General features: G+C 38.8%; 1 long non-coding RNA gene across 1 annotated transcript in view; it reads left to right on the top strand.

Annotated features, from left to right (window-relative positions):
- Window positions 1–18,396: 18,396 nt before the first annotated feature.
- LOC106851931 (uncharacterized) overlaps window positions 18,397–22,164 on the top strand; it is a 43,736-nt gene continuing 39,968 nt past the window's right edge. Inside the window, exons 1-2 of the long non-coding RNA XR_015802497.1 lie at window positions 18,397–18,543; window positions 20,867–20,988. This is a non-coding gene — a long non-coding RNA (uncharacterized LOC106851931). The remainder of the gene's footprint in view (window positions 18,544–20,866; window positions 20,989–22,164) is intronic.

The following is a 22,164-nucleotide window of genomic DNA, read 5'->3' on the forward strand; positions in this document are numbered from 1 at the left end:
TTAGAGCTGCTACATGAAATGCATGTGATTGTTGCTAGCCTCTCCACATGCTGCTTTTTGGAATTGGTACATCCATTTCTGATCTGCATAGTGCATGTACCCATTTCTGTCTGCAATTATACCAATATCATTAAATAACTTATTCACAGTCCCTTAAAAACAGAGCACCTTGTGCCTACATTTTCTTTCCCATGTTTGTGAATTGCTTTCTAGTTTAGTTTTGCTTTATCCAAGATGAACAGATTTTATGAAAATTCCATTCTTTCACTCTATAGAGAGCCATTTTTCAATAGAAAAGCTGAAAGCACTGGAGCCCCACTCCAAAAGAGTTCATCTCACTTGACTTCAGGGTCTTTAGAGCAGGAATGATTCCTGTCAGCCTACTAGATCTAAAAGGGAAGCAGTTCATGTGCAAACAGCTTTCCATCATTATCCTGGGAAGAATCCCACTGGGAGAATAAAGAGTAGCCATAGGAGAAAATTTCTGCAGTAATGGCATGTCATTCCCTTGACCCTCTGCTGAAGTGTTCATTTTTGTTATAGATCAGGCAAGAAATATGACATTTTATTGTGTGAGATTTCCAGGCAAGCATTCCTCAATGGGGTGCAGTTCTCATTGGGTAATAATCTACAGGACCATTCTAGAGAAAACAAGAAACTTCATTGTCATAACTTTAAGCTTGGCAAGCTATAAATTGTGAAGCTCCTTTGTTAGATATTTTTTATTTAGTGCCCTTTGTGTGACTGAACTGATTTCCATGCAGAGCTTATTTGATTTAACCACATTGATTCTGATTATTCCAAGAAATGAAGAACAGAGGCTGAGTTTGAAAGGTTTGCCAAGGTTTTGGAACACCTTTTCTGTTCTGGAATTGGGGATTCTGTGGAGGAAATTAAAATCTCATAGGTTAAATCAGAGATCTCCCAACTTTTGTTGCTATACCCTTTCATGGTATCAGTATGACCACAGTACTACTGAATTGATGCCTACTCTGGCAGCAAAGTTTATAGGTGTGCACAAATGGCATTGCTTGAGATTTGCAATTTTTCACTGAACAGCATTTCACTGCCTACATGCAGGTATTGCTCTGCTGGTCTTGGTGCACATGGAGTTGCTTGAAGGAGTGGTGTGCTCAGGCCTCCAGCAAGCCAAACACACAAGTGCACACATTTACTGATGACAACAGTAATCAACCCTTAGAAGTTGCTTGAAGACTTCTCTAGTTCACAGCAGTGCTATTGGCAATAGGTCTCAGAATCAGAAAAATAAATGGCTTCAGTATAAGTGAGATATGCTGGAGAAGGAGAGCTGAAACTGAAACAGAGTGGACCAAGATGAACAAACACCAAAGGAGCTCACTGCATTTGGGGTGCTGGGTATGCCTGTGTTGGCTTTGCCCTCTCTGCTATGGGTTTGTTATGGACAGACACGCATCAGCCTCAGCTTGAAGGCACACAATTTGCCAGGACAAGATCAGGCTGATACTGAGCCACAGATGCCTATCTGAGCTCTGAAATATCTAAGCGCTACAATGGCTGTATTTCAACTACCTCCACGTCCAATATGTGTAGGGTACAAATATTCTTTCAGAAGGTAAGCCTGCTCACTACTGTCTGTGGAAGTCCCTTTCCATCCCTTGTTACATTTGATGCACACTCTGTGTATCAATCTTAGTTCTACTTCGGATCTGCTTCATTTTGTTTGATGCTCACTGGACTCCTTTATATTTTTTGAAAGGCAACAAGTAATGCTCCAGGCAGATTTGGCTAGCTAGTCTTTGACTATCCCTATGATGTGCTAGCTAAGTCTATCTCTTCCCAAAGGCATTCCTGTCAACATAACTGATTTCTCTTTTTGAGTATCTTTAGGATAAAGCAAGCCTTAGGAAAGAAAATGGATGGTATACATATCAATAATCTGATGCCCAGAATGAAGTCAGCATTGAAGTTCACAGTCAAGGGCTCTCAGAATCCACTTAAGTGGCTCCCTTCAAGTTTTCCATGGTCCACTACACAGAGTTATCTGAGAAAGGAATCCTTTTGCTAGCAAATGCCATCCAGAATCAAATCTGTGATCACAAGAACATCCTTGTGCTTTCTTCTCTTTATTTTCTATTTCCATGACAAGCTAACATACTTCTCTAAACAAAGAGAGAAAATCTAGCTGGGAAGCAGAAAGAGATATCCTCACACTGAAGGTGCTGCTGAAGCATGCAGATGTTCCCAAAGACTATTCCCTTGTAAATTCGTGTGAACGGCTCTGTGACTTGACATTGCCCTGATTCCCATGAAGAAATATCACCTAATCTAACTATTGTAGAGCAGAAGAAACAATAACACCTTTCTGAATTAGTGAAAGTGAGGGAATTGGCAAGATTAGAGGCAGTACATTTCACTGGTTGCATATGATCAATAAATCTGTGGTGTTAACTTGCTCTGAGCTACTCTTTAATGAGTAGGTGAGGGAAGTCCATAGTGAAATACATACATATTTTTCCCAACTAGAGACAAACATGGCAAAGGATACCACAATAAGGTACAAGATATCTCAAAGAGAACAAGAAACATATTATTTCCTTTTTTTACAGCTTGTTTGGAATTTGTTGGTGGCAACTGTGGCCAGTTAAACAGCAGTTTCCTGATGTTACTTATCTGTCAAAGGAAAGGAAAGTTATTTCCCATGATGAAAACAACAGATGTGAGTTGTACCCTGGAAACTGAACCTCAGGTCAAACAAGTACTTCTTGAGAGTGAATAGTACAAAAATTAAATTGAGAACAACTTAAATGACATTTCTGGTTTTAAAAGGCTGAGATTTTTTTTACCCTCTTCTCATAACCAATAAATTTCTTTGCTGACAGTAAGTTTCTGTGAGGAAGATAGGAAGCTATTGCAATACTGAAATAATCAAAAGTTTCGCTCTGTGTTTGGAGAGCGCTTGCATCCATGTGAATGAACCCTGATTTGGTGCACTGTCTGTGTGCTGAGAAGTGCAAACACGGACTCAACTCATGCCTACCATGGCTACCCCAGTGTGTGTACAGTGTGCGTCCCGTGTTTCCATCTGGGAAATCCTGGACTGGAATGTATGTATGCATGCACTGCACAGATAGCTAACATATGTGATCAGGAATGTTTTTGGGTGCATCAGACTAGATGCAAAGATTAACTCCTATGAGTACGTGCAGTGAGCCCGGGGTGTCTGGAGAGTCTGCTCCGGGCACTGGTCCAAAACGTCTGGACACGCAGCAACCCATCAACAGCTACTGCTGCTGGCTGCTCTGGCTGCAGGACACCCCCTCCACCCTCTGGGCAAACCACCACATCCCTATTTACCAACTGCATTACATTTTGGGCTGGGTTAAAAAGAGGGGACATGACACAGGAAGAAACATTAAGTAGTTGCTGTAAACACAGAAAAAAACACACACAAAAAGCCCCTGTGTTCAAATCATTGCACAAATGTCCAGATGTAATGGGTCTAACTGAGATGGAGTTCATTTTTCCCACTGCAGTAAAAGAAAAATATGAAACGGAGGAGGAAGGATAGGCATTTGTTCTTTACAACATCGGCTTTCTGGAGCAACTGCTTCCCAGAAAGTGGCCAGGTATCACTTGTCAATGGGAACTAGAGAATAAAACCTACAGCGATTTCTTTGCTTATGCATGCACAACCTTTCCCTTTTGCTTTAGTAAACTGCCTTATCTCAAACTACGAGCTGTTTTCTATTTTATTTTCTCTCACTTGTCCGGATGAGAAGGGGGCGTGAGAGAGCATCTTGGTGGGAACTGAGCATCTAACCGAGGTCAACCTGCCACAAACAGATAAAGTTTTCTTTGGATTATCATTTAGCTATATATTAACTCTTTTTAAAGAAAACTTCTTAGAATAAATGTTCTCACCTTAAATATTTTTGCAGCTAGGCTTTTTCAACTCTAGATGGTTAATTGGCGTGGAATAATACAACATAGATTAAAAAGACTACCTTTATTTTCTTAATTTGTGAGAGCAGTTCTCATTCTCCACATCTTGTCCAGATGCAGAAATAGAACTGGGGTCTTGCCCTTCATGTGCAGCTCATCTGCATTTGTAGAATTACTGCAGGAACATAATCAACATCCTACTTAAATTAAGTAGTAAAAATAGTTATGTTAACTTTATATTGAGAAAGTCATTGTGAGACTACAAGCAAGTGAGTGAACCTGCCAGAAATCTAGGACAGTCTGTTGCTGTGATATTGGAGTCTCTAAAGCCAAGTGATATATTTTCCCTCAGCTTGATCAGTCCAAACATCAGATTTTAGGAAGTCTTTGTATTTTATTTTTTTCTCCTGCTGTCCAAGAATGCAAGTTTATCCTTCTGGAGAGACAGCTGGACCAATCATCTTCTGAAATAAAATTATGAAAGAAATATTTATTCCATGACAGATTCCAAGGTTTAAAGTTTCTGTGGGATTTTTTTCATTTTGTTTTATTTTTTTATAAATTATTTTCACACACAAGAAAATCAGCCTCACACAAGAGCTGCACTCTGCAGCTGGATCTGCTTCCAAGACTCAGTCTGAAGGTGGGATACGGACCTTGGATATTTTTAGCCACAAAATATGTGAACTACAAAAGTATGTAAACTACACATATATTTGCCTGTTCTTTCAAAGGAATTCTCTTCATTGCAGTAAAAAAATATTGCCCACAGAAAGTTGGCAGGGTAGTAGTCCATGTCCCAGCAGATGCTTATGGAATGTTTCTGGCTGCTCTGCATGCTAAAATGTGTGGCTTTATAAATAGTGTTAAAATATTCAACTCATGTTTAAAAAAAAAATAAAATAAAAAACATTCATTTATTCTCCTCAAGGCACATGTAGTATGGACTATAAACAATACACTAATAAACCAGCCATTCTCCAAAAGCTTTTCTCATCTACTGCTTTAAAAATGTGACTAGAATGGTTTCAGTTAGGTCAAACAGGACCATTTGCTTCTGAATGCAATATTTGGGAGAGTGTGGTTGATGCAACATGGTAATTCATGACCAATTTAATATCTAATTATGAACATAGATTTCCTAGATTTAGGAAAGCACTTAGATGAACATGTAAACAATTTTGTCTTCAAGATAAGATATAAATACAGTATTGTATTTTACTTAAGTCTGTACCAGTTTTTCTTATTAGCTAATTTTAACTGCTACTTTGCTTAACATGTAAATTCTTGGAATAGTTCTTGAAAACATGCTTAGTTCTCTTAGACATTAAAAGCTCAAGGACAATTCAGGTGGTTTGACTATACCCAAAATGACCAATTTTGAGAGGTACTTCAATCAAATAGAATTTTAAGGTATACTTAAAACTCTTATTGTTCTTTCCTAAGAAAAAAATATTGTTCTATTAAAATGATTACACATACTGCTAATAAAGCTTTTTCCTTACTTTAGCATATTTCAGTTGATGCTCTAAAATATATATTTTAAAGGTGTGTGCATAAAGCAATTAAATATTCCTCTAAAACAAATAGTTACTTACCCTGAATTCTTAATATTCTTAACAAGATGTATATTAAATTACCCTTTTCTTTGAAGATTTGTAGTGATTGAATCAGCATTTTCTCAAAATAGTTATTAGAAACGATTCTACCTTTGCTCTTACTGCATGAACTTGCTTCATCACATCACTTGACAGTCTAGGTCGGAAATCCAACTGCTTCCTAAATGAATGTTTTGCTGCAGTTGTACAGTGTTTCTGTGCCTTGGTGGAATGTCTGCCCACCACCTGGAATGGTCAGCTGTGAGTGCTCATCCCCAAAGCTTCTGTAGCTCCTCTCTCCTTCCCTGCCGCTCACCACTTGTATGTCACCACTGGTACCCATTTAGCTATGAACTCTGAGTCAACAACCCTGCTTCAAAAAATGTCTCCTCCTTTTCCTTCTCCAGCTCCTTTATGCTTAGAATTTCTTTTTTTTATTCCCCCCCCCCCCCAATTTTGCATCCTGAATGGCTTAAGGTCACCTTAAGTGTAGTCTAACTAAAACCAATCCTTTTTATCTTATTTCCAAAACCCTTTCTGCTCACATTTTCTGAGGCTCTCAAACAATCGTTTTCCTTGTAATCCAAACAATCTTTGATTCTTCCTTTGATCTCTCTCCTCGGAGTCTAACTATAAGTAAACAGTCAGACATACATAAATTATTTTGTGCATCTTTGCAAAGGATACAAGTATCGTTTATTGAAATTCAAAATTTTGCATAGCTCTGTCTTGTTTATATTTTAGAAGTGTCTCCTTTAGTCTTGTGATTAATTTAATAGCTTACCTTTAAGTAAAATTATTCATAAACTTCTTTTTATGTCACCTTTCAAAAGATTTTACTCCAACAGCAGTTGTAATAATGCCATCATTATATAGCATTTCCAAACCCTTCTTCATAATTACTTTTCTTCTTCACACATTTCCCTTTATTCTCATCATTATTATTATCATTATCATCTTCATCCTCCTCCTCCTCATCACCATCATCATCATCATCACCATCATCACCATCTTTCACATAGTAAGTATTTGGAAATAAAAAATGCTGAGAATTCAGGTGATGTGCACTGACTTTCTTGTTTTTCAGCAAAGTTCTGACAATACGTGCACATGTGAAAATGCATAAAATGTATGAAACTCTTTGGCAGCCAGGTTTCAGTGGTTAGCATCTTTCTTTGGAGCTGTCTCCATGCCAAGAGGATCTGTGCTTGGTGTGGGAACAGTTTTGTTGAATTTATAATGCTTCTTTGTTTTGGAGGGAAAATAACCACCTTTTGAACCAACTTTAAAACATGTGTTGCAAGGATTCATGAAAGAAATAGATATTTTTATTGTCAGATTGAACAGGTCAAAAGGTGAAACTGCAACTGTGTTAGGCTCTGATTGATAGACTTTTCTGTAGAATATCTGCCTGTGTGATTCCCCAGGGCTGTTCAGCTGAGAAAGTGTTGTATGATCAAACCTGCTCTCAGTGGCTTGGGTAACAGCAAGGGGAGTCAGGGCATGGACGGTAGCTCACTGAAATTTCATTTTTCTTAGTTCATCTGGGGTTTTTTGGTTTTTTCCTAAGTCCCCATTTCCTGAGAGGAAAAATCCACAACTCAGTTTGGACCTAACATTTCTTGAAATTAAAGCAAACTAAGTTTCATGTTACTTTTTGAGTATGCTTTTTCAATCTAAGGCTATCAAAACAAAGTCAAGGGGAGATACTGCTACTTATCTTCTAATTGAAGTTGTTCTGAACTGAGTGTGAGAGTCACATTACTAGAGCTTCAGCATTCACTTTTTGCAGTCCTAGTCCCACACAAAAAAGAAACTTTAACTAAGAATGAGGCTTGTGATACAAAACTAGGTACAAACCCTACTGATGCTTCTGCCTGAAGCAGAGCTTTCATCAGTCTCCCTTTTGAGATTTTTTTTGCCTGATGTTTAGCTCACCACAGTCACCCTATAGTGAGTATTTGTCTATCATCTACACGTATGTCATATACCTTTTCAAGTCTACTGAGTTTGATTGAAATTCACTGATGGGTTCAAATGAACATTTACTGAAATATCTGACAGACAGATACACACAACAAGATCTCCAAATCATTAGTTTTTCAGGAAAGAAACCAGACTAAAAGATTATGAAATAAAATATCCACATCCACCCTTCCCTAAAAATTGAGGCATAAACTGAGCAATCTTCTGAAATAAGTTTTTCTTTTGAAAAATAAATCTCTAGTAAGTCCCAGATGCCCAATATGGGTTCTGGCACTGCTCATGATTTGATGTGAATGTCCCCTCAATCCAACTGTGATAGTTATCAGTACACAGTGTAGAATAATCCTAGGCAGATAAAATATGGTCTTCAACAAATTACTTATGACAATCACCAAATAAATTTATAGATCATGATTGTCCTATGCGTATTTTTGCCATCATTTGATGCCAAATATCAACATACATCAACATAAACAGAGTGGTATAAATATAATCACTGTTTAGTGAGCATTAGCTGTTATCTAACTTCTACTTTGTATCTAGAGCAAAATATAAAGGGAATTCATTTACTATCTGAAAATGTTCAACCAGTTTAAATTCTGAGAAATACTTAAACACTAAAAAATCATTAAGTTCTATGAGCTGCATTCCTCTTTGAGCTGCATTTCTCTTTGAGCTCTTGCTCTGTCTCCATGCTCATCTTCTTTAGACTTGTGTTTTTTGTACAGGTATGAAAAAGTGCTATGTGTAACCATAAAACTCTTGAAAAACAAGTCTGTAGGACATTGTTTGTTTGCCTCTGAAATGTTCTCCTGTTTTCCTCCATTATATAAATACTGAAAAAAAAAGAGTCTTGAAACACAGGCCATGTCATAAAAGTTTAACCAGACAGGTGATAGCAGATGTTTTAAAAGAAATTTACAATTTGGTTTGTCCTGGTTGTATAAACCGTAGAAAATAAAAAGCTGCCTTTCCATAGTTTACTGGGTTGCAAAATTCATGTTTTACATTCACAATTAAATATATAAACTATCAAGGTCTAAGTTAAACATCAAGTTTGATGACTTGATTTATTGGTCTGTTACTTGCTCTGCTTGAGCATCATCATTTCCCTGATCCATGAGCTTGCATTAATTGCTTATTGCAAAAATAGTGACTGTATTTACTGTGCATTATCACCTGCACACTGACTCTTGAATTTTTGTAGTCCCTAAAGGCAGGGGGAGAAAGAAACATTCTAAACTCTCGTTTCATTCCACTTGGTACTCTATAAGCTGCATTTTGCTATTTCTCTGCTTTCTATTATCCATGCAGATGGCTTGATATTATGGTGGTTGCAACCTATGTATGGTTCTGAATTAATACTGCAGATCAAGAGAATACAACTTGCAGAACTATCTAATTGATGCTGAGGATCTGACATCCAAAATCACACACATGCCAGAGTTACTATTGCCTGGCACCAGGTCTGACTTGTGCTGGAGAGCACTAGCTGTGGTCCCCTTGTTCATCTGTGGGAAAAAAACAAGTTCATTAATCCTAAACCAGTTCCATTATGCAAACCAAAGCACAGGAAGTGAATAGGACTGTCATATTCACCCCTAAAGTACAGTCCTGGTTCAGTGGAACTCTAAAGTGGATACATGTTGTCTCAGAAAAAAGATCTGCCTAGACCAGTATCCTCTCAGCAGTAGGCAGTAGCTATGGGGAAGGATGCAGGGAGCTGGATGAGTATGTGGTGATTCTTAGGAAATATTAATGTCCACAGACAACACAGATTCACTGAAATGGTAAATCCTGAGTCAAGATTATGGAGATGCTCTCTGTGAGGGTTCACAGGTCCTAAGACTACTTTTCCACAATTTTTCTTATAACTGTTATTAAATCCATTCTAACAGCAGCTCTGATAATATGTACACACTCCAAATGTGCCCATTAGTAGAGCTTTAGAGCTTTCATTTTCACTTGGTTTCCTGCACATCAGTGTCTTCAGGCATTTCCAATGGTGCAGCCAAAGTGTCTCACACTGGATCTCTAGAAGGAAGCAGACCCAGGGCTTGCTGGTCATGTAGCTCCACTGTACTAACGGAACAATATTTGGACTGGAATGTGCTGGAATGATGACTGTGGTCTCCAAGTCAGGCATGCCCCATCTCTTCCAAACAACATTCTTGTACAGATTAGAGGATAATCTGACAGGCAGGCCCAGCCAATTAAAACAGTAATTGAAATAGCTGAGAGTGTTTTATTTGGCAGAAACTGGTTGTTCTGCTTCATTTTTTAAGGAACAAACAATCAGGGTCAATCATAATAGTTTGATTAATACAAGAAGTAATTTTTCTGTTAAGATAGTTTCCCATCTTGTGTTTCTAAAATAAAAAAATAGAAAAGACAGAAAGAAAGGATTCCTTGGGCCCTTGGTGGGACACTATAAACATTGGTCAATGAATAAAATCCTGAAATGATGGTGAAACCACAAAAAGCAAAACAGTTCCCCTTTTGGCTAGAGGTAGGCGAAGGTATTTCAGATGCAAGGAAGGGGGAAACCTCAGGAAGCCCAGACTCATTAAAGGATTGAGGTTCATTTTCCTGAGTCTCAGAAACATTTAGGAAAACAACATTAAACAAAAAGCAAACTAAAACTTCCCCTGCAAGTTCTATAACCTTATTGAGTCTCCTGCAAAAAAACCAAGGACTTTCTTTCATTCCACTTGCTTTTGACCAACCCTGTACTATAAAGAAAAAAACCAAGAAAAAAGAACCCAGTCCAAAAGCAAAATTTCAGTGAGGAAAGTAAATGTATTTTAAACAACTGGCACACATCACTAATTGACAGCTGCCTAGTGATTTACAGGAGACAGCCTGTTAGCACTGGTACAGGGCCAAGTGGTACCCACATCACTGAGAGCACCTCAGCTGCTGCTTGGGCATGGAGAGCTCAGACTCTCCTTCCTACTGTCACCAGTTTATGAAATTCATCAAAATACTTAGGCCACATGCTTAATTTTAAGCATGTGCTTTCCTCAAAGAGATGCCTGTGAACATGTGCTAGGGATTTAAACATGTGCTAGAGTTTTTTATGGAATTGCTCCTTCCAGGAATGGCATACATCTGAAGGCAATATGGGAAGTATTGACTGCCAAGATGAAGACTGTGTCTTTTCTGTGGGTGAGTTGTGGATTTGAGTTCTCAGACCAGCTATTTTGGCACCTTGCAGAGGGAAATTAAAGATGTCAACTGTTTCCTGGAGATAACATGTGTGAGTAACAATACATGGTGCTCAGTCAAGGGCTGGAATGATGCATTCAGCAATTCTGACAAGGAATACAAACACTGATCTGTGTAGATTAGTCTGAAGTGAGGGTGGCTGAGGCAACCACTGGGTGTGATGAATTCAGTAATTAAGTACCTTTCAAATATTTTCATTTTTATTAAGTATGTGTTAGGTTTACCAGTGCTACATGAATGCAGGGGTAAGTTGGGTTAGTCAGGGATGTCACTCCCAAATAGTGGAAATGCCTTTCTGTGCCTTCTATTAATTAATATAATTTAATACACATTAAAGCCTGTCTTTTGGGGACTTATATTCCATGTTGTGAAAAGCCTTGTAGACTTTTTTCCATTGGTCCTAAATTTCCCTTTATCCTTGTTCTGATAGCAAGAATAAAATATGCATTGAACTCTAAGCAACAAGACCCCTTTTCTTTCACAGTCCCATTGTTATAAATGAGTTTTTGCGATTTAGCTGTGAAAAGGATTAATCACAGTACTGAAAATATGCTCATGAATTGATTTTGTCAATGAGCTGGAGTGGCTGGTCTGGACCATGTTACATGCAATGAAATGAGGCCACGTGTCTGGCTAGCTATGAAACCTCCTCTCTTCTTCCTCACTAGTCATACTGTAGAATTTGTGGGAAATATTGTGGGAAATACCACATCTGCACCAATTGCTCATTCCACAGGAACAGTGTATTCAACATGGATGAGTCCCTCCAGTTAAGGATTTTGTTCAAATTAGATCCAAGATTCTGATAAGTTCCTCTTTAGAATAATTTGAGGAGATTTGATGTTGATTTTTACCTGCAGAAATTGCTGCTCCTGCCATTTCTTCATAGCTTGTTCAGTCAAGAGTACTCTCAGCTGGAATGCTCCAATGCCATGTCACCATCTGCTCTAGGATTTTCCCTCCATACCTATCTCCTTTTGCCCCTTTCCTTTGGCTTATTCCAAAGCCTATTGCTATCTTCTCAAGATGACCAAAGGTCAAAAGTTCAAACACTGAAAAATTATAATATATTGCAAAAAAGTTGTAAGAGGAGAGCAGTCAAATGTCTTGACACCTTATTTCCACCTGTTTTCCCTGTGTAATAAACACAGCCAGGATTATTCACATTCTAATTGCTACTTAAAGACCACAATTCCATGCTCTGACTGAATGAACACTGAGGTTTTGGATGTGAGAACCTTATTCTATTTACATAAACAACAAGGATGTATCATTGCACAATCATTTTGTTGATATCTTATTAGGATACTTAGACTGTTTTTCTATGCTCAGGATGGCTTAATAGGATTACCTTATTATGAAAGAAACATTTATCCTCAGGTTCAAGAGGTGTTTATTAAAGACTCATGTGCTACACCACAGATTGACCTTTACCTCAGGATGTGTGTGCCCTGTGTCAGATATAGTTTGTACTGAAAATACCATCACATTTGCCTCAATTTGATAAAATAGGCTTTTCTGGAGACAACAGAACAAACAGCTTTCCCAGTCAGCTGTGCTTCTTAGATTGTACTTGAAAGAGCTGCATCATGTTTGAGATTTTTGTAGTAATATGATAAATACATTATATAATATAATAAAGTAGTAATTTTTATTCTTTTTAAACCAGAATTGTTGCATACCATAGCATTTGAATCTGGCAGGTGGAAAAGAAACCACATTAATGAACTGTACTAATGAAAGAATTCTTTGTGATTTTCGAATGCCTTTCATTTGAGGATCCCAACACACTTTCTAAACTTGCATTACCTTTCCTAGCGTATTTGTATCTGAAACCTTTTTAATTCACATTTAAAAATGAGAAAGAGAGAGAGATGACAGATAGATAGATCGATAGATAGACAGATAGACAAATGAACCAGCCTAACGAGGGATATGCATCTTCTGCAATCTGTGAATGTGAGAATATTCAGTCTGAAAAAAATCCAAACTGTGGTCCCTATTTACCTGCTCTAAACAAAATTTAGGTATTATTTTCCTTTTTGAATAATCATAAGCAACATGGGAAAACAGACTGATTGAATTTAGATTATGTCCAAAAGGAGAAAAAAAAATCTACATTTTATCACCATGATCATGTGCTCTTGCAGTATTTTAAAACTCTGAAGACAATTGAATTTCTAATAATACTCAGGAGCATGTGGCAGCATCGTTGTGTTGACAATTTTTAAACCAAAACTTTGTGATAGGTTTCCAGTCTCTGAATCAAAAACTACATGCATAAATAGATTTCCTGCTGGTTCAAAAATGCTTATTGTGAAGTGTAACTCTTGAGCCAGTGTAATATAATGAGACTGGAAACTCAAATTCTTCAGGCTGCCTCTGCTGTCTGTAAACTACTCCTGTAAATAAAATGATGTTGCTGCTCTCCCCCCATGTGCTTTTTGCAGATAATAATCAAAGAAACAGAAAACCAATTAAAAAGTCTTTTCAGCCTACTGTGTTTCCTGTTGCCCAATATCCTTCTTAAGGCTAGTAGTTAATGAGCCATGAACTGATGCTGCACTATTTGTCTTTTTGGTAACATCTAGTGAGATCTGAACAGCCTTCCCAGCAACTTAAACTTTTGCTGTCAGGAAACACAAAAGGATGCTTCAGTAGGTTTGGTAAAAGCTTCATGAAAGCCAATCATATATCCTTATAATGAAAGCAGTCAATCTGGCTGCTGAGCAAACTACTGCTGTCCTAGTGACTACTGGATGCTAGGAATTAGACAGAAATAATGCCCAGCTACTTCCAAGTACATTGCTCATCACTTTAATCAGGGAGCTTACAATGTCTCTCCACTGCTGTGTATATTTGAATTTTTAATCCATGTTTGCAGAAGTATGACAGTATGTCTAACAGAAGACAGACTATGTACACTCCTACTAAAGCACCACATACTTTAGCAGAAAACAACAGAGACACTTGAGATTTCTACATGGTATTATTGACAATCATGATGCAAGATTATAAACCCAAGCTTCAATTTCACATAGAAAGTTCTAGAAAGAGTTCTAGAAAGAACCTGTAGGAAGTCAAAGCATCAGATCAAGGTCTGCAACTAGTTAAGTGTCTTTTCCCAAATTTGCTTAATGGAAATTTGAAAAGAGCATGATCCAAAGTTACACTGCATCCTTGAGACTGCTGCCTGCACAGCTTGCATTCGCAGGGAAGCTAACTTCCATGTAGTTACAGCCAACAGGAAAATTATTATTCTCCAATTTACTTGGTTTATGTGTGTTACCCATCTTTTAAAATCATCGTGTCCTATCACGAGACCATCAGTTACACAGTGCATTTCATGGGAGCTGTTTCTGTCACCCTACACAAAGAAGGTACCATGGCTCTGGTTCCCAGAGTCCATCTGTCTCTCCCAGGAGCAAGAAATAACTTCACTTGCAACTTGCATTTTAAAAGCAGGTGCAGAGTAGTAAAGGAAACAAACTGAAGGAAGGGAAAAAATGGAAGGAAAAATGTTGGTCTAGGGAGTGGGGACCAGAGGCAAGGAGACAGCAGGGAAGGAACAGAGATTGTCTTTGATAAAAGTTGTAAAGGTCAGCTTATTCCAGTTGTTGTACCCACCATTGCCAAACTGTGGAATAAATGTATAAAGCCTTCAAAGCTTCTTCATTCAACTAAACAAACAGCAGATGGGAGAATCTCTTCTGTTTGGTTTTCAGCTGCTGCCTGGTGTTCCCGTTTTATCTTATGAAGCTATATGGTATCCAGATACTTAACACATTACTCAAGTAGACCCCCAGGCTCATGTGCTATTGTTTCCCACAGCTTCAATCAGAGTGATGGTTTGACTCAACTGAATTACTTTTAAAAATATTCACCACTACAGATATTTTTTGAACACAGAAAAGTCATAATTCAATGATTCAATCTATTTTCCGGTGACTTGGAAAGTCCACATTAGGATGCATCATTTGATGGCAAGTACTACTTATGTCTGCATGTACTAAGATGAAATTAGGCAAGCCATATGTAAAACTGGATTAACGGGAAGGCTTACTCCACAGCTCCCCACCATCCTGCTCCTCCCTCTGCTGAATTTGGAGTTTGGCCAGTGACTCTCATCTGGAGTGCAAGCCTCAATTTCCTCCCTACAGGAGTATAGGGCCTACAGTAGGAAAAATATGCTTGCCATCCTCATAGTGGCATGAAAATATGAATGGAGCACTCACTAGATACTGGTCTTGTTCTCAGGAACCACAGTTTCTGATGCAGTCTCAGGAAATGTATGTATCATAAGGACACTGAAAAGCTGTGCTTTAATAATGCTTTAAATATTAATCAGCAGTTTTATCAATTGCTCCACTGTGGTATCCACTGATTGCTCCTAAAGAACACCCATCTCCTATTCACTAATATTGCAAGAAAGATTGTTCTGGATTATTGCTTATCCTTAGATCTTGAGAAAAAAAATCACTGAACTCTTTGTTCTTCCAGCTTGTATCTCTTCTGCACTTCCTTCAAAGATGGATTTCCCTCTTCTCCTTGGGGAAATCCCTGAACTACGTCTCTCTCCATTCATACACTGTAGAAGTATAATGGTATGCCCAAAATTTCATAGATTTCTGAGTAAAAAATTTCCACACTGAATTTTAATGGATGCATGTTTGTAGAAGTAAATTAACCATTTATGCCTTTTAAGAGATATGATTTGATGAGTCTTCTGAAGTTCACTAAATTAATGCAGTGCTCAACAGAGCATGGGCAATCAATATTCACAAATATCCCATGTGTGTTGGAAATCTGATTATTTGTTTCTACCTGTGCCTGCTGACTCTTACTTTGTCACTGTGCATGTCCAGCTTTGCTCCATCTCCTCTCCAACCACCCTTTAAGTAATTGTAGACAACAGTCAGACACTTCTGAACCCTTTGTCTTTTAGACTGAGCAAATTCCTCTCCTTCAGCCTCTCTTTGTGCATAAGTGGTCCAGGCCACTGACCAGTTTGGTGAACCTATGCTGGCTGGTCTCTCCAGCAAATGTTTATGTCTTGTACTGTGGAGACCAAATAACTACCAAAGAAGCAAATAATCACTTCTCTTGCTGCTCTGACCTTAAACAACTACCAAAGACCAGGTTCTGCAGATCCCTCACCCTTTATTTTCACATGACCTCTTCCTGTGCTGGTGTTATGTGAACCAGATCACATCCTATATATTTTGGTTTATTTTCTGTACACACCATCAATAGATATCAAGTGGTTTTCAGCCCCATAAATGCTGACTGGTCCCCCTTTCTTCAGGGGATTAGCTTGTCTGAAAAACACAGTATGAAGTGTGACAGAGCATGAGATGCTGCAAAGAGTACAGATGTGTAACATGATGATTCATGAAAAAACAAAGTGAGACATATCAACATTTATTCCCACTAGACTAATTCCCTTTTATAAAAGTAACAGTGTTTTGGGAACATTTAGCTGCAAAGAGGAATAGGGGCTGGTCCAGACTTCTCACCTCGGAAAGAAAGGAGAATTTTGTCTCTGACTTCAACAGTAGTAAATCCACAGATCCTTTGCCAAACCATACAGTGAATAGAGAGCAAAATGTGTCACATCCACTGCTGTGTAATGCACAGCTGCCATTAAGACCCCTTAGTGTAATGGTCATTGACCACCCTCTGCATGGATTAAATAGTCCTTTTGCAACTTCGAGACATAAAAGGGAAAAAATACTTGTCCTAGGGAGCAAAATGAATACAGGTAGGACATAAAGTGGGCGTTAAGCCCAAAAAACCTTCCAATTTTTGGAACAACCTAAGAGTTTCAGCTGCTCCCCAACCTCTGGAATCTGTCTTGGAGAAAGGAATTTGCAGAGCCTGAAAGAAGAGGCAATGCCATACTGCCTGCCCCTAGCAAGGAGTGCTGGAGGGGCTCCACAAAATAACTTTTATGTCAGGGAATAATTATTTTGTACTGAGACAGAAATTGTCTCATTTAAATAACATTTTTCCTACATTACTTTCTCAAGGCCTAAGGCTTTGCTCTTCCAAAAAATGAGATTTTTGGCAGCCCCAGAGCTTTTCTCGTATTTCTGTCTGTCCTACTCATACTATAAACAGTATTCTTACAAAATAATTTCTAGACTACAGTTTCTTCATCAGTCCACTGGAGAAGAAAGGAAAAAAATCTATGTTTTATGTAACTTAGCAGCTGCAGACAGTTACTTGGTTGTGCTGTACAGGTCTACCTTTTGTTAGTCAAATAGTCCAATTCTATGGGATTGGATTATTCAGATGTCAGACGAAATGTTTAAACAGTCACTTTTGGCATTAAAAGCTATAAAAACAATTATAATTTCAGTATCATAAACAATGCTATTAAATACAAAGTGTCTGTATGTACCCTTTAAAGTTTTTGTACTGTATTGGAGTCACTCATAATACTGAATATACTTTTTAGTTTGGGGATCTCTTCCTAGATGCTGGAAGAGATTGTGGCTGATAATCAACACATACTAATAAGAATCCATGAGCAACAAAACTATATTTGATGGAACTGTGGGAAAAAATCCTTATAATTCTGCATTCAACTTCAAAATCAAATACTGTTCTGTTCACTGGTATATTCAGTTTGCATTCCGCAGACAAAAAAAAATATTGGTTAGATCAACAATATTCCCTTTACTTTTATACCTGTACATTTGTGAGTAGCTGAAACACAATCCTGGACCTGCCTAAACTAACAGGGATTTTGCTTGAATCTGTGAGGGGTTTTGGCAACAGTGATTTTATTAATTCATTTAAAATCTGTAGATATTTTTGCTCTGCACAGATTTCCAGGGATGTATTGGATAGGTACTGAATGTAGGGAATGTAAATTGCCCCTCCTTCTGGCCAGGGATGGTGACTGACGATTTAGCAGTCCTATGATGCTCTAAAACCTCTCGAGGAGCAGTAACCTTCCAGGAGACTTCAAAACAGAACACAATCATTCCACCTCCTGTCTTGAGCCACAGCTCCAGCAGAACAAAGAATCAGAGACACCCAATGCCCTAAGCACCATAGCACCTCCTCAGTCATTTCTTATTAAAATAAAATAAAAAGAGGTCTGCCAAGGTACTTTGAACTTTCTGGGGAGAAAGAAAAATGATCGTGCAAGCTGAAGCAATTAGAGGAGCTGTGAATGGCTCCATCAAACAGATGGCTAGAGGAACAGAGTCTTTCCCCATAGGTATTATAAATAATGTTTTCATATTTTATATGTTCTATAAACAATTTCAAATGCAGTGGAATTAGTGGGGATGGAGGGAAATATAAGAAGCGAGCAGGGTGGGAGTGCAGGGTGAGGGAGGATATGAAAGACGAGCTGTCTGAAATATGAAGATCATAAGTACTGGTGTGTCTGGTTATTTGAGTGTCCCTAGCAGTCAAATAATGAGCCTTCTTCATGTTTTGCCTTTCTGGACTTGGCTTGCTTCGACAAATTTGTAGGCATTAGGGTCTGTCTGGAGTTAGTTCCAAGATCTCTTTTTTTTTCCCCTTAACATTTTGCAGCTGAGGCAGGCTTGTGAAAAAGATGCTTTGAAGAGAAACATTACCAAATATGTCTTTTCTCCTGCCCATATCTTCTGTTTCCACAGGAAAAGGACGCAGGCACAGGCAGCCCAATGGAAACACAGGAACATCCACCGTCACAGGGGGAGGAAGGCAAGTCCTGTCTGCAGCCCTGCTCACAGAGGAAGCAGCTGAGAGTAAACGTCTTGAACATCCGTAAAAGGGGACGCTGACAGCTTGACTTTTCTGCCAGGTCTGTAAAGGTTTTACTCAGCGCTTCCACCACCTCCAGCCACCCTTGGCCACTCTTGGCTGACCACCTTAGATGATTGTTTTGCTTTCCTCAGCTGCTCTTTGCAAAGTGCAGACAGCAGGGTCTGTCTATTTTTGTCGGGGACACCACTCACACAGGCAGGATAACTGAATCCTGTGCTATGAAATTCTTCCTGCCAGAACCTCAGCTGCAAAAGCAGCTACATAACCTACTCACTTCTCTGTGTTTCCAAAGATTTTAGGTAATCACAGAATGAGAATGGAAGAAGGGAGCTGCTTGTTCCTTTCCACTGCTACTTCTTTTCTGATACAAAATGTTGATTGTAACACCTGCATGTAAAAGCCCTAAAGAGGCTGGTCACTGTGCTAGGATTGTATAGACCAAAACCAAGATGTTTTACTGTCCTGTTCATTGATGTCCCTTCTACTATTATCTCAATAATTTTTCCCCAGAGGAAAATCCTAACCTCTGCAGTCACAATTGCTCAAAAGTCCTTATTTACATGTACTGAAACTCCCTTTTCCCCAAAATGTTACTGCGAGCTTTAACACAAGCGAAATCAAACTACCGAAGTCATCATTATCCCTCTACCATTCTTTCTTGCTACTCCCCAATCACTTTTTTCTGTAACCTATGACAGTCATACCAGTCTTCAGACCATACAGACTACAGCTCATCCAGACATGCATAAAGGGTGGTTTCTTGTCTGGTCTCTTTTCTGAGTGAACAGGCAACTGCTACCAGGCAAAATCTCCTAAGGTTTATCTCTGCCTCCTTCTCCTTCTGGAAGAAATTAATTCTACTTCCTAGCTTCTAACCAGCTCTCACAGAACTTGAATATTTAAACTTTGTGGCAAGTCAGGTTGAAACTAGTGAATGCATTCAAAAGATGCCACACTTGCTCAAATGGATAGGCCACGTCAGAATTATGATATGCTGTTTTCCTTAGGAAGACAAACAAAAATATTTCTAGACTGTTCTTGCAGACAGGAAGGAAATAGTCAAGCTCTGTTTACTCCATTTCAGACTAAGAACAAACCCAGATTATAACAGTAGCAAGGTTTCCCTAAGTGTTCCTACTTCAAATCCCATTTTGAACAGAAATTTTTGTTTGGCTTTCTGTACTACCTTCTTGTGCAATTGTATTGAATTATAATCAAATCAAGTGGCACTTGTGAAATCTTGTTCTCCATGGAGAGCTGTAGTGACATTATACTTTGACAAGCCACAAAGTTGAGTCGAGACAGAGTATGGAATCACCAGATGGCAACTTTATTTTGTAGTTAACAGATGAAGCTGCAGATAGGATTGGGACCAATAAAGAGCAAAGAATTTGGAATATAGTTATGTCTAACAATAACCTTGGCTGGGTTGCAGTAGGCAATCTCTGTGTAAATTTTCTGGCAGTACCAGAATGTGGCCTAGGTTTATGATGTGTCTCATTTGGTGATGGCAACTAGCAGAGAAATAAACCACAGGTGACCTACTGGTAAGACATTAGGCCTTAGGTTATGACTTGTATGAAACCTAAGATTAGATGCAAGGTAGTTTTTAAATTGTAGGGAGTTATCACATGATAGTTTTGGTTTGTTTTAGCGAATGCCTACTGCCCATGACTGTCTTAGGTTAGGTAAGAACTAGAAGGAACCAAAGAGTTGAAAGTCAGTTTAAAGCTAGTGAAGTAGAAGCTAGTAGTAGATCCTAAACCATGCCAGACTAGGTTCAGGCTGCAGGTCAGCAAAGAGCTTTGTGCTAGAGCCACCATCAAAGGTGACTTCTGCAGGCCAAGGAGATCTCCAGAGGATGGAGATCCTGGAGCCTGATTGAGACCTGGCATGGCAGGCATTTGCACAAGGTATAAGGCTCCAGTGGAAGGCCACAGCCAATAACATGAGGCTGAGGCCCAGGGGGTGGTTTTCTTTCAACCACGAGCACTGGATGGATTACAATTATATTGGCATGTGTTGGGGTTTTTTCCCTATAATAGTGTTAGAGACAGTAGGTGTCTGTGTGCAAGGGCTACAGTAGGAGTCAGTGTCTCAGTGATAGTGCTCAAACAGTTTGGAGCTAGGCTTAAGAGTAAATCCAGTAAATCAGTCTGTGAACTGCACCCCTCAAAATATTCAGCTTCATCTTTTATGTTCTTGTTTACCAATCCTCAATGCAAACTCAAGCCACATTTATACCAATACCTTAAACTATTTATCTTCCTGAATTCCAACTCATTCAAATTTGTTCAGAGGAAATAATCAGAATTTTATTCAGTGTTATCTTCTGGCTTCAATCCTAATCCAATTCACAGATGCCTGCCTATATCAAGAGCTCTGAAAAGCTACTGTCCAGTGTGCATCAGTACCAGTTGCCATCTGAAGCTAAGTCTGAAGAAATATATTGTTAAGGTCTTCATGCCAAACAGTTCCATGGGTAAGTTTCATGCCAGACAGCTTGGCCAATATCATTAAAACAAAGATAGAAGTTGTATTTCTCCACTGGGCACCTGCAATTACTTTATTAAATTCCTATAGCTGCACATTATTCACATTATAACAGAGAAAAGCGCAGAGACTCGGTTGCACCAGCCCATATGAGGTGCAACCGGAGATGCCTTACAGAGACTCTCAGGGCCTGTCCTGAGGAAAGAGATCATGTCTGCACCTCAAGAAACACTGAGGCTGCTGCATGGCTTCTCCTGAGCAACACCTCATGAAATGCCACAAACTTCTGCATACATCTGTGATGCTTTCATTAACAGTAATAAATAAAACAGTAATAAATAAAATTACTAAAATAGCAGTAAATAAAATTGAGAATGGAAAGAGATATGCCTTTTCAGCAAAAAACCATAGGGGCAAAAAGAGGAGAGAGACATTTGGATTTTCAGGTTTAATATTCACTCTAGCCTTTCAGCTGAAGCATATAGGGGAAATGATTAATTAGTTTTGTGCTAACTTTAATCATCAAATAACTCTTCATAATTTCTGACCAATATTCTTTCCCTTTGGAGTAACAATCAAATAATGCATGATACTCCCTGTTTACTTCCTGAGGAGACGAATAACAACTCCCTCCTGTTATGACTGCATACAGATCCAACCCCTCCTGCAAGTCCCCTGTGTCAGTCACCCCCCTCTTCCCACAAAACCCTTGTGCCTACAGTGGTAATTACAACCATTCTGAATTTTTGATCTCTTGGCTTTTTTTTTTTTTTTTTTTGTTATTTTTGCTTCTTTCCTGCTCCCATTCCTCTCCCCAGCCTTGTAATTCTCTGCAGGCTCTGAACAATGGATTAGCTGTTCCCTCCAGTAAAGTTCTCCAGAAATAGTTTTTAGAGTTTTGCCGTATGTTTATCTTTCTTAATACTCTAGTGAGTAGCCCCCTCATGACTCACGGGCAAACAAAGGTCTTGAATGGTCTCGAATGGTTTGTTTATTCTTCTCAACTAGATGGCATTGCCTGGGGCTTGCCATGAGGGCAGCAGAGGAGATCTGAGGAGCTGCATACTGTTGCACATATTACATTACAAGCAACTTCATATTTGCCCTGGCCCAGACTGCTATGAATCAGAATGAAGGCTGGAAAATCTAGCTGCCCTCAGGTAGT

Source organism: Sturnus vulgaris, chromosome 3 (assembly GCF_052056855.1).
Source record: "Sturnus vulgaris isolate bStuVul1 chromosome 3, bStuVul1.hap1, whole genome shotgun sequence".
NCBI lineage: Eukaryota > Metazoa > Chordata > Aves > Passeriformes > Sturnidae > Sturnus > Sturnus vulgaris.